Source organism: Delphinapterus leucas, chromosome X (genome assembly GCF_059928025.1).
Source record: "Delphinapterus leucas isolate spDelLeu-1000000601 "Yukka" chromosome X, BTC_Dleu_Yukka2, whole genome shotgun sequence".
Lineage (NCBI taxonomy): Eukaryota > Metazoa > Chordata > Mammalia > Artiodactyla > Monodontidae > Delphinapterus > Delphinapterus leucas.
In genome coordinates, this window is record NC_143150.1 from 62,632,823 (window position 1) to 62,645,214 (window position 12,392).

Sequence of the window (12,392 nt, forward strand, 5' to 3'; positions counted from 1 at the left end):
CACACCCATCAGAATGGCCATCATAAAAAATGTTTATAAATATTAAATGCTGGAGAGGGTGTGACGAAAAAGGAACCCTCCTACACTGTCAGTGGGAATGTAAATTTGTGCAGCCACTATGGAAATCAGTATGGAGGTTTCTTACAAAACTAAAAATAGAGTTACCATATGATACAGAAATCCCAGTCCTGGGCACATATATAGAGAAAACTAATTTTAAAAGATACATGCACACAATGTTCATAGCAGGACTATTTACAATAGCTAAGACATGGAAACAACCTTAATGTCCAATGACAGATGAATGGATTAAGATGTTGTGGTAAGTATGTGTGTGTACACACACACACACACACATACACACACACATACACACACACTGGAATACTGCTCATCCATAAAAAATAATAAAATAATGTCATTTGCAGCAACATGGATGGACCTAGAGATATCATACTAAGTCAGACAGAAAAAGTCAAATATGTGATACCACTTATATGCTGAAACTAGAATAAGATGCAAATGAACTTATTTACAAAACAGAAAGATCATCACAGGCATAGACAACAAACTTATGGTTACCAAATGGGCAAGAAAGGAAGGATAAATTAGTAGTTTGAAATCAGCAGATACAAAATACTATATATAAAACAGATAAACCAAAATGTCCTACTGTATGGTGAAAACTCTTTCCAATACAGTGTCAAAAAATAATAAAAATGTAATTCTTAGCAAATTTTCAAAAAAAGTGGAAAGAGAAATGAAAAAAATGGAATAAAATATTTGCAAATTTCATATCAGATAAGGCATTTGTTTCTAGAATATGAAAAGAATACTTACAAATCAGTAAAACACAAATAACACATTTTTTAATAAGCAAAAGATTTGTATAAACAATTATTTCCCAAAATTGCCAATAAGCACATAGAAAACTTAATCATTGAGGAAATGAAAATCAAAACCAGATAGAGCCACCTGTTAACACACATTAGAATGGCTATAATAATAATAAAAAAAGACATAGGACAACAAGTATTGGCAAGTATTTGGAGAAATTGGAATACTCGTACATTTTTAATGGACATATAAAATGGTGCACTGGTTTTGGTAAACAATTTGTTAAAGACTTACCATATGACTCAGTGTTTCTACTCCTAGGTATAAACCCAAGAGAAATGAAAACATTGACACAAAAATTTGCACACATATGTTCATAGAAGGATTATTCATAATGGATAAAAAGTAGATACAAAATGTGCATCAACTAATGAATTGATAAATTAAATGTGGTATATTCTTGCAACTGAATATTATTTGGAAGTAAAAATAAAGTGCTGACATTTGGGTGAACCTTAAAATATATGCAAAATAACATAAGCTAATCACACGCTGTATGATTCCATTTGTATGAAACATGCTGAAATGGCACAGAAAGTAGATTGAGGACTGTCTAGGGCTGGGATTTGCAGTGAAGGGGAGAGCAACAGGCAATAGATATGGAATCTTATTTTATAGATGATATAACTATTATAATACTGATTGTGGTGATGTTTGTACAAATTTGTAAATATACTATAAACCAATGAATTATACATTTTATATGAATGGATTTCAAGATATGAGAATTATACCTTAAAAGTTATCTTTTTAAAAAAAAAGTAAGCATTTTTCTTCATAAAAAGATATACTAAGAGAGTACAAAAACATGATAATAGGTGGAAAAATATTTGAAATCTGTATATATCTGACAAAGGGCTTATATCCAGAATATAAAATGAATACTCATATAATTTAATAAGAAAAGGACTGAAAACCCAATAGTAAACCGTTCAAAAATCTTGAGTGGACATTTCATAAAAGAGCATAATTAAATGGCCAATAACCGTAGTATGTGGTGCCCAACTTTAGAAGCCATCCAATAAATACAAATAAAATACCAACATATTCTTCCTGGAATGGCAAAATTAAGACTTAAAATACTATGTTTTCCTGAAAATGTGGAGAAGCTGAACTCTAATAGGCTGCTTGTTTAAGTAAATATTGGTATAATCATTTTAGAAATCTTGACAGTGCCAATAAAGCTAAATATTGTAATTACAATGATCCAGAGGTTCCCAATGAATATACCCAAAAGAAATACATGCATGCATTCACCAAAAGACATGTACAAGAATGTTCATAGCGATTTTCTTAGTATTCACCTCACACTTGAACACCCTAAATGCCCATGAAGAGTAAAATGTACACCTATTGAATGGGAAAATACATTTGCTAACTATATGACTTACAAACAGTTAATATCTAAAGTCTATATAAAGCTCATGCTACTTAATATTAAGAAAAAGCAAACAACTGAATTGAGAAATGGGCAGAAGACCTAAATAGACATTTTCTCTAAGGAAAACATACAGATGGCTAACAGGGACATGAAAAGATGCTCAACATGGCTAATGATCAGAGAAATCCAAATCAAAACAAAAGGAGATATCACCTCATGTCTGTCAGGATGGCTATCATCAAAAACAAAACAAATAGGGCTTCCCTGGTGGCGCAGTGGTTGGGGGCCCGCCTGCCGATGTGGGGGACATGGGTTTGTGCCCCAGTCCAGGAGGATCCTGTATGCTGCAGAGCGGCTGGGCCACTGAGCCTGTGCATCCAGAGCCTGTGCTCGGGCAGCGGGAGAGGCTGTGGCAGTGAGAGGCCTGCGCACTGCAAAAAAAAAAAAAAAGACAAAAAATAACGAGTGTTGGTGAGGATGTGGAGAAAAGGGAACAGTACTCTATTGCTTTGAGTGTAAATTGGTGCAGCCACTATGGAAAACAGTGTGAAGGTTCCTCAAATAACTAAAAATTGAACTACTATGTGATCCAGCAATTCCACTCCTGGTTATATACTTGGAAAAAATGAAGACACTAATCTAAAAAAATAAAAGCATCCCAATGTTCGTAGCTGCACTATTTAAAATAGCCAAGGTCTGAAGTATGGAAGCAACTCAAAGACCCATCAACAGACATATGGAAAAATAAGATTTTATATATACATATATATATATACACACACATATATAATCTTATATAAATTATATATAATATATAATAAAATATATAATATATTTAAAATATATAATATATAGTAAATATTATAGATTATTCAACATATATATGCAATAATAGCCATTCGCAGCAACATGGATGGACCTAGAGATTATTATGCTCAGTGAAAAAAGTTAGAGAAAGACAAATAATGTATGATATCAATTATATGTGGAAGCTAAAATATAATACAAATGAATTTATATACAAAACACAAAGAGACTTATGGATATAGAAAAGCGATTCATGGTTACCAAAGGGAAGAGGGAAGGGGGAGGGGCAAATTAGGGATATGGGATTAAAAGCTACAATCTACTACGCATAAAGTAGAAAAGCAAAAAAATATATTGTATTGCACAGGGTTTTATAGCCATTATCTTGTAATAACTTTTAATGGAGTATAGTCTATGAAAATACTTAATCTCTATGCTGTACACCTGAAAATAATATAATATTGTATAATTTTGTATAATATAATAAATCAACTATACTTCAAAAAAGAGTAAAAAATATATATACAAATAGTGGTTTCTCCATTCAATGAAATGCTATACAGTGATAACTATAAAGAAACTATTGCTGTATGCAACAATAAGAAACTCACAAACAATGTTGAAAGATGCCACATATGAATACACACTATATGATATATAAATATAAAAAACTACAGAAAGTTATTTATGATGGTAGAAGGCAGGAGAGTAATAACTCTAGCAGGAAATGACCTAGAGAATGCAATGAAGGGTTTCTGATATGCTAATAATCTTCTATTTTTAAATCTGGTTGTTGATTACATGGGTATGATTTCTAAATAATTTGTTTAATTTTTTTAGTTTTATCACATTTTAAATTATATAAAAATAAAAGTTAAAAAATAAAAGGGAGCTTCACTTAGGAAAAGTCTGCATATTCTGTAATTACCGGTGGTTCAGCATAATTTCTACCATCCTTCCTGATAGACTGGAATAAAAATAATGTCAAAAGAGAAGAGAATTTTTAATATATATTAACTATTAAATTCAGAAAGTTGTATATATGTATATTCTTTATAACAAGAAAACAGGGTATGAAAAAAAGAGACAGAGAACTACTCAAGCTCTTAAGAATAAAAAAATACATAATTTCAAAATTATAAGTAAATTAATTGGAGAGTAGTGATAATGCCAATATTTCCAGAAGGAATAACAAGATGTCAGGTTTAGAAAGAGAGAAAAGATAATAAAACTAGAAGATCAATCCAGGTGTTCCAATATCTGAGTAAGGATACCTAAAAATCACTAAGTAAACAAATAATGACATTACCAAAGAAATAATACAAGTGAATTTTCTTTCTCTAAAAGGCATGGATTTCTAGAGTCAAATGCCACAAAAAATTCAAAATCAGAAAAGTCATTGAAAAAATAAAACAAAAATCTCCAACTAAGATCAATTTTTAAGAATGACATAGGATTTCCATTAGCAACACTGGACACTAGAACAAAATGAATAAACATTTTCAAAATTCTGAGAGAAAATAACTTAAAATCTAGAATTTTTGGTCTAACCAAATTATCAATCAAGCATGAGGGAATAAAATAATTATTTTCAGATATATATGGACAGAAATATTTCTCCCACATATTCAACCATTTTCTAGCAGATACTTGAAAATGTACTCCAGGAAAAGTGAGCTGATAAACCATGGAATATAGGAAACACTGATGCATCCAGGAGAATATTGATGGAAGTTGAGGCCTAAAGATCAATGAGTCAAAACTGGAGGAGGAAGTCAAATTTGTCAAAGAATGAAATTAGTTGAGAGTTTAGAGTAACTGAAAATGGCAATAAAATTATAGAATTAAAAGGGAGAAAACAATTATTAACAAAAAGGAAAGCAAAGTTATAAAATGAAATAAATGCAATTACAGTATACCCTGATGGCTATGCAATTAATTCATTTTACATAGTTTATTTAAACTATTGATTTCAAACTTTTTTAATTATCCTAAAGCAAGGAATAAAAGATCCAATTTTGATTACAGAAGAGAATTTAAATATTTTAAATATTAACCAACATAAATTTTAAAAATATATGTAAAAGGGAAATTCAAAGGTAGAAATGGAAAACAGGTAGAAAGACATACTAAAGATGTTCCTGATTTTATCTAACAAAATAAAGAGAAAACTTCCCTATAATTCATAAGATCAGAAATAAAAGTCTAAGCATATTTTAATTCAAAAGATAATATTTTAAAAAGACTGATGAAGCAATATTCAAAGGGAGAAAGTGAGAAATAGTGAAATTTTCATTAGATATAGCAGGGAGTCAAAAGATGTTAACAAATATGGAGAAATCAATAAATATTGAAGTATATTACTTGATAATATGAGGTAAGTAAAGAATTGAACAAACATTCTGAGGCCTGTCTTTTCGTCTTGTTTATGGTTTCCAGTGCTGTGAAAAAGCTTTTGTTTCATTAGGTCCCATTTGTTTATTTTTGTTTTTATTTCTATTTCTCTTGTAGGTGGGCCAAAAACAGATCATGCTGTTATTTATGTCCAAGAGTGTTCTTCCTATGTTTTCCTCTAAGAGTTTTACAGTATCTACTCTTACATTTAGGTCTTTAATCCATTTTGAGTTTGTTTTTGTGGATGGTGTTAGGCGGTGTTCTAACTTTATTCTTTTACCTGTAGCTGTCCAGTTTTCCCAGCACCACTTATTGAAGAGACTCTCTTTTCTCCAGTATATATCCTTGCCTCATCTGTCATAGATTAGTTGACCATAGGTGCGTGGGTATATCTCTGGGCTTTCTATCCTGTTCCATTGATCTATATTATTGTTTTTGTACCAGTACCATACTATCTTGTTTACTGTAGCTTTGTAGTATAGTCTGAAGTCAGGGAGTCTGATTCTTCCAGCTCCATTTTTTTCCCTCAAGATTGCTTTGGCTATTCGGGGTCTTCTGTGTCTCCATATAAATTTTAAGATTTTTGTTCTAGTTCTGTAAAAAAAATGCCATTGGTAATTTGATAGAGATTGCATTGAATCTGTAGATTACTTTGGGTAATATAGCCATTTTCACAATATTGATTCTTCCAATCCAAAAACATGGTATATTTCTTCATCTGTTTGTATCACCCTTAATTTCTTTCATCAGTGTCTTATAATTTTCTGCATACAGGTGTTTTGTCTCCTTAGATTCATTTATTCCTAGATATTTCATTCTTTTCTTTCCAGTGGTGAATGGGATTGTTTCCTTAATTTCTCTTTCTGATCATTCATTGTTAGCGTATATGAATGCAAGAGATTTTTGTGCATTAATTCTGTTTCCTGCAAATTTACCAATTTCATTGATTAGCTCTAGTAGTTTTCTGGTGACATCTTTAGGATTCTCTATGTATAGTATCATGTCATCTGCAAACAGTGACAGTTTTACTTCTTCTTTTCCAATTTGGATTCCTTTTATTCATTTTTCTTCTCTGATTGCTGTAGCTGGGCCTTCCAAGCTATGTTGAATAACAGTGGTGAGAATGGACAGTCCTCAGAATGGGAGAAAATATTTGCAAATGAATCAACGGGAAAAGGATTAATCTCCAAAATAAACAATGAGCTCATGCAGCTCAATATAAAAAAATCCAAACAACCCAATTAAAAAATGGGCAGAAGACCTAAATAGACATTTCTCCAAAGAAGACATGCAGATGGCCAAGAGGCACATGAAAAGCTGCTCAACAACACTAATTTTTAGAGAAATGCAAACCAAAACTAAAATGAGGTATCACCTCACACCCGTCAGAATGGCCATCATCAAAAAATCTACAAACTATAAATGCCAGAGAGGGCATGGAGAAAGAGGAACCCTCTTGCACTGTTGGTGGGAATGTAAATTGACACAGCCACTATGGAGAATAGCATGGAGGTTCCTTAAAATCTAAAAATAGAATTACCATATGACCAGCAATCCCACTACTGGGCATATACCCAGATAAAACCATATTTCAAAAAGACACATGCATCCCAATGTTCATTGTAGCACTATTTACAATAGTCAGGTCATGGAAGCAACCTAAATGTCCATCAGCAGACGAATGTATAAAGAAGATGTACATATATACAAAGGAATATTACTCAGCCATAAAAAGGAATGAAATTGTCTCATTTGTAGAGGTTGGATGGACCTGGAGACTGTCATACAGAGTGAAGTAAGTCAGAAAGAGAAAAACAAATATTGTATATTAACACATATTTGTGAAATCTAGAAAAATGGTACAGATATACTGATTTGCAAAGCAGAAATAGAGACACAAATGTAAAGAACAAATTTATGGACACCAAGGGGGGAAACAGGGGTTGGGATGAATTGGGCGATTGGGATTAACATATATACAATAATAGGTATAAAATAGATAATTATTGGGCACCTGCTGTATAGCACAAGGAACTCTACTTCACTTCCCTGTATAGTAGAAGCTAACACAACGTTGTAAAACAGCTATACTCCAATAAAAGAAAATGAAAAATAAAGACAGTGAATAAGATTAAATGTAAATTTCCACTAACAAAATACAAACATACAAGAGGGAAAAAAAAGCATAATGCCTATTGTACAATTCATCACCAGGAATTTTATGGCAGAAAAATGTTTTCAATTTATAACGGCAATAATAGTGACATTGGGCAAAGCCTGAAAGAGGCTTCGTTTTTTCCTACCAGGAGTCATCTAGGAATAGAATAGAGATGTAATCATTACTTATCTCTAGATACTGAATGTTCAAAGGCATCTTACACAACAGCATGCATTTTATTACCCTGCTATATACACCAGGCAGAAACATTTTACCAAATCTAAAACTCTTATGCCCTGTTTATCATAACTGAATCCAACTAAGGACACATGGTGGATAAAGGGGAGGGTTCTCTCCTTGTCAGAACCTGACGGCTGACTTTGAGAAGTTCAACAATAGAGCCAGTCCTAAGAAGGGAGCCATGTTCTAGTGTTTGGCTTAAAAAAACATGTATTTTAGGGCTTCCCTGCTGGCGCAGTGGTTGAGAATCTGCCTGCTAATGCAGGGGACACAGGTTCAAGCCCTGGTCTGGGAGGATCCCACGTGCCGTGGAGCAGCTAGGCCCATGAGTCACAACTACTGAACCTGCGCCTCTGGAGCCTGTGCTCCGCAACAGGAGAGGCCGTGATAGTGAGAGGCCTGTGCACCGCGATGAAGAGTGGACCCTGCTTGCCAAAACTACAGAAAGCCCTGGCACAGAAATGAAGACCCAACACAGCAAACATAAATAAATAAATAAATAAACTCCTACCCCCAACATCTTCTTTAAGAAAAGAAAAAAAAATGTATTTTAAATGAGTCTAACCCTGGGGACATACACACACACACATACACACACACACACACACACGCACACACACAACTTCATTGGCAGATTTTTCTGTCAAATGGAATGCAGTGGCAGACAACTCACTGAACACTGTTGCCAAAACCCACCATGCACATGTCCAAGGCATTATTCCATGCTTTCTTGTTTCACTCTCCTCTCTACAGATGGGACGTCACCAAGAGTTCTTATTCACCACCTTCACTGTAACTCTTCTACCCCCCAACCCCTATATCACTTTCATTCATTCATTTACATTTACTAAAATATTCAAATCAACAAATATTTATAGTATGAAGATATATCAAGCATTAAAAATACAATGGTGATTATGACATGATCCCCTATTTTTAAGGCAAGAAATTCCTAATTTAGTAGAGTAGATAGCTGAGCAAACAATCATACCACTGCATGACTGCATGATAAGGGCTCTGATACAGGGTGTTCTAGGTACTGAGATTTATAGGTAACAGGAGAGAAAAACACATTTAGCGTGGAGAGCTAAGAGAATGCTTCCTGGAGGAGATACCCTTTTTTAAAAAAAAAATAAATGTATGTATGTATGTATTTTGGGCTGTTTTTGGTCTTCGTTGCTGTGCATAGGCTTTCTCTAGTTGCGGAGAGTGGGGGCTACTCTTCATTGCAGTGCACGGGCTTCTTATTGTGGTGCCTTCTCTTGTTGCAGACCACGGGCTGTAGGCACACGGGCTTCAGTAGTTGTGGCACACGGGCTCAGTAGTTGTGGCTTGTGGGCTCTAGAGTGCAAGCTCAGTAGTTGTGGCACGTGGGCTTAGTATGGGATCTTCCTGGACCAGGGCTCAAACCCGTGTCTCCTGCATTGGCAGGCAGATTCTTAACCACTACGCCACCAGGGAAGTCCCGAGATACCCTTTGTTGAGTTGTGACACACGAGTGGGCATTTTCTAGTAGGAAAAATGTAGAAAAACAAGGCAGGCAGAAGGAACAAGATGTGAAAAATGGAAGAATGTGCAAAATGGATGCAGCATTGCATAGAATGGTGAGTGTGGAGTGTAGCTGAAGAGCAAAGCCTAAGGGTTCTTCCCTGGCAGTCCAGTGGTTAAGACTCCACTGTAGAGGCTCAGGTTCAATCCATGGTCTTGGAACTAAGATCCTGCATACTGCGTAGTGTGGCCAAAAATATATATATATATATATATCTACTGAATAGAACAGGGAACTCTACTCACAGTACTCTAATGGCCTATATGGGAAAATAATCTAAAAATAAGGTGGATATATGTATAACTGATTCACTTTGCTGTACACCTGAAACTAACACAGCATTGTAAATCAACTAGACTCCAGTAAACTTTTAAAAAAAGAATTGAAAAAACAAAATTTAAAAGAATTAGAATATTTTTCTAATATTTATATTGGGATAAATTTTAGAATTTGCAGAGACTATAAAATTGATTTTTAAACCCTGTTTATGCATTACTTTAATAAATTAAACAAATAAAACATTTAAATATAAAATTAATACAAATATGCTTTGGCCCTGAACTTCCTCTTTGTAGAATCTAATATATAGACTTAATATACCAGTTGTTCATTAATTTATTTACTTCTTTATTCAATTGCATTTGTTGAACCCCTACCATATGACTGTCCCTATCTTAAGAATTAGAGATAAGTGTTGAGAAAAAAAACCACAAGCCTGGGTATCTATCAATACAAAAATTTTTGTATACATTATTATATGCCCACCCTATGAGTTATTATCCAGCTAATAAAGTATATGAACTCTTAATTGGTTTTGGAAGCACATCTGTTCCAAACTGTAGACCACTATATAATAACAGGCAACAGCTCCCCCACTGGATACACCAATTCTATCATGCTCAACTTATTTGCAACTAACATTTTTAAGGGTTGATATCTTTTAGTTTAAATTTGTTTTTAAATTTCAAAAGGAACATTTTTCACAAATTTGACCTCTTTTCCTATTGTTTGTTTGGAGTATAATTGACCTACAAAACTATGTTTGTTCCTGTTGCATGACATAGATGTTCTGATATTTCTATACATTGCAAAATGATCACCACAATAAGTCTAGTTATGATCTGTTACCATATTAAGAAATTACATAGTTATTGGCTATACTCCTCACACAATACATTTCGTGCATCATTTATTTTGCAACTGGAAGCTTGTAACTATCAATTTTCCTCACCCAATTCTTTCCTCCCCCTAACCCACTCTCCTCTGGCAACAACTTCTTTGTTCTCAGTATCTATGACTCTGTTTCAGTTTTGTTATGTGTGTTTATTTGTTTTGTTTTTAAGATTCCACATATAAGTAAAATCAGAGTATTTGTCTTTCTCTGTCTGATTTATTTCAATTAGGATAGAACTTTCTACATCCATTCATGCAGTTGCAAATGACAAAATTTTATTCTTTTTTATAGCAAAAAAAAAAGAATTGCTAGACCTGTTTTATGGTTTCAGATCTTTACTCTATTTTGAATTTATTTTTCTACATAGTATTAGAAAGTAGTCCAGTTTGATTTTTTTGCATGTAGCTGTTCATTTTACTCAACACCATTTATTGAAGAGGCTGTGTTTTCCCATTGTATATTTTTGTCTCCTTTTCATAGACTAATTGACCATATAAGTGTAGGTACTTTTCTGGGCTCTCTATTCTCTTATATTGATCTATATGTCTGGTTTTGTACCAGTACTATACTATTTTATTTACTGTAGCTTGTTAGTATAATTTGAAATCAAGAAGCATGATACCTCCAGTTTTGTTCTTGTTTCTTAAGATTGTTCGGCTTCTCAGGAACTTTTTTGTTTCCATAAAAATTTTGGAAATATTTGTTCTAATTCTGTGACAAATGTCATTGGTATTTGAAAATAATTATTGAGGTATCGAATCTGTAGACTGGTTGTGGAGTATGATCATTTTAACAATATTATTTAGTCCAATCTACGAGCATAGTATATATTTCCATCTGTTTATGTCATCTTCAATTTCTTTCATCAGTGTCATAGTTTTCCAAGGACAGGTCTTTACCACGTTACTGAGATTTATTCCTAGGTGTTTTATTCTTTTTGATGCAATTGTAAGTAGGATTGTTTTCTTAATTTCTCTTTCTGATAATTCATTGTTTGTATATACAAATGTAACATATTTCTCTATATTAAGTTTTTGTCCAGCTACTTTAATAAATTTATTGATGAATTCTAGTAGTTTTTTTTCTAGCATGTTTAGGATTTTTCTATGTATAGTATAATGTCATCTACAGACAGTTACAGTATTAGTTTCCCTTTGCAAATTATTTATTCCTTATATTTCTTTCCTTCTGTGATTTCTGTGGATATGACTTCCAATGCTTGTTGCATAAAAGTGGTGAGAGTTGGCATCCTTATTTTGTTCCTGATCTTAGAGGAATCATTTTCAGCTTTTTACTTGTGAATAAAATGTGAGCTGGAAACTTGTCATATGTGGCCTTTATTATGTTGAGGTATGTTTCCCTCATACCTTGTTTCGTTAGAGTTTTTATCATAAATGGATGTTGAATTTTGTCAAAATCATTGTATCAATTTATTGAGATAATCATATGATTTTTATTCTTCACTTTGTTAACATGGTTTATCATAATTACAGATTTTTGGATATTGAAATATACTTTCAACCCTGGGATAAATCCTACTTCATCATGATGTATGATCCCTTTAATGTATTGTTGAATTTGGTTTGCTAATATTTCGTTGAGGAATTTTTGCACTTATGTTCATCTGTTATGTTGACACATAATTTTCATTTTTGTGTTAATTTTGTCTGGTTGTGGTATCACTGTGAAACTCATAGATGTTAACCTTCCTCTGCAATTTTTGGAATAGTTTGAGAAGAATAGGTGCTAACTCTTTTCCAAATGTTTGGTAGATTTCACCTGTGTAGTCGTC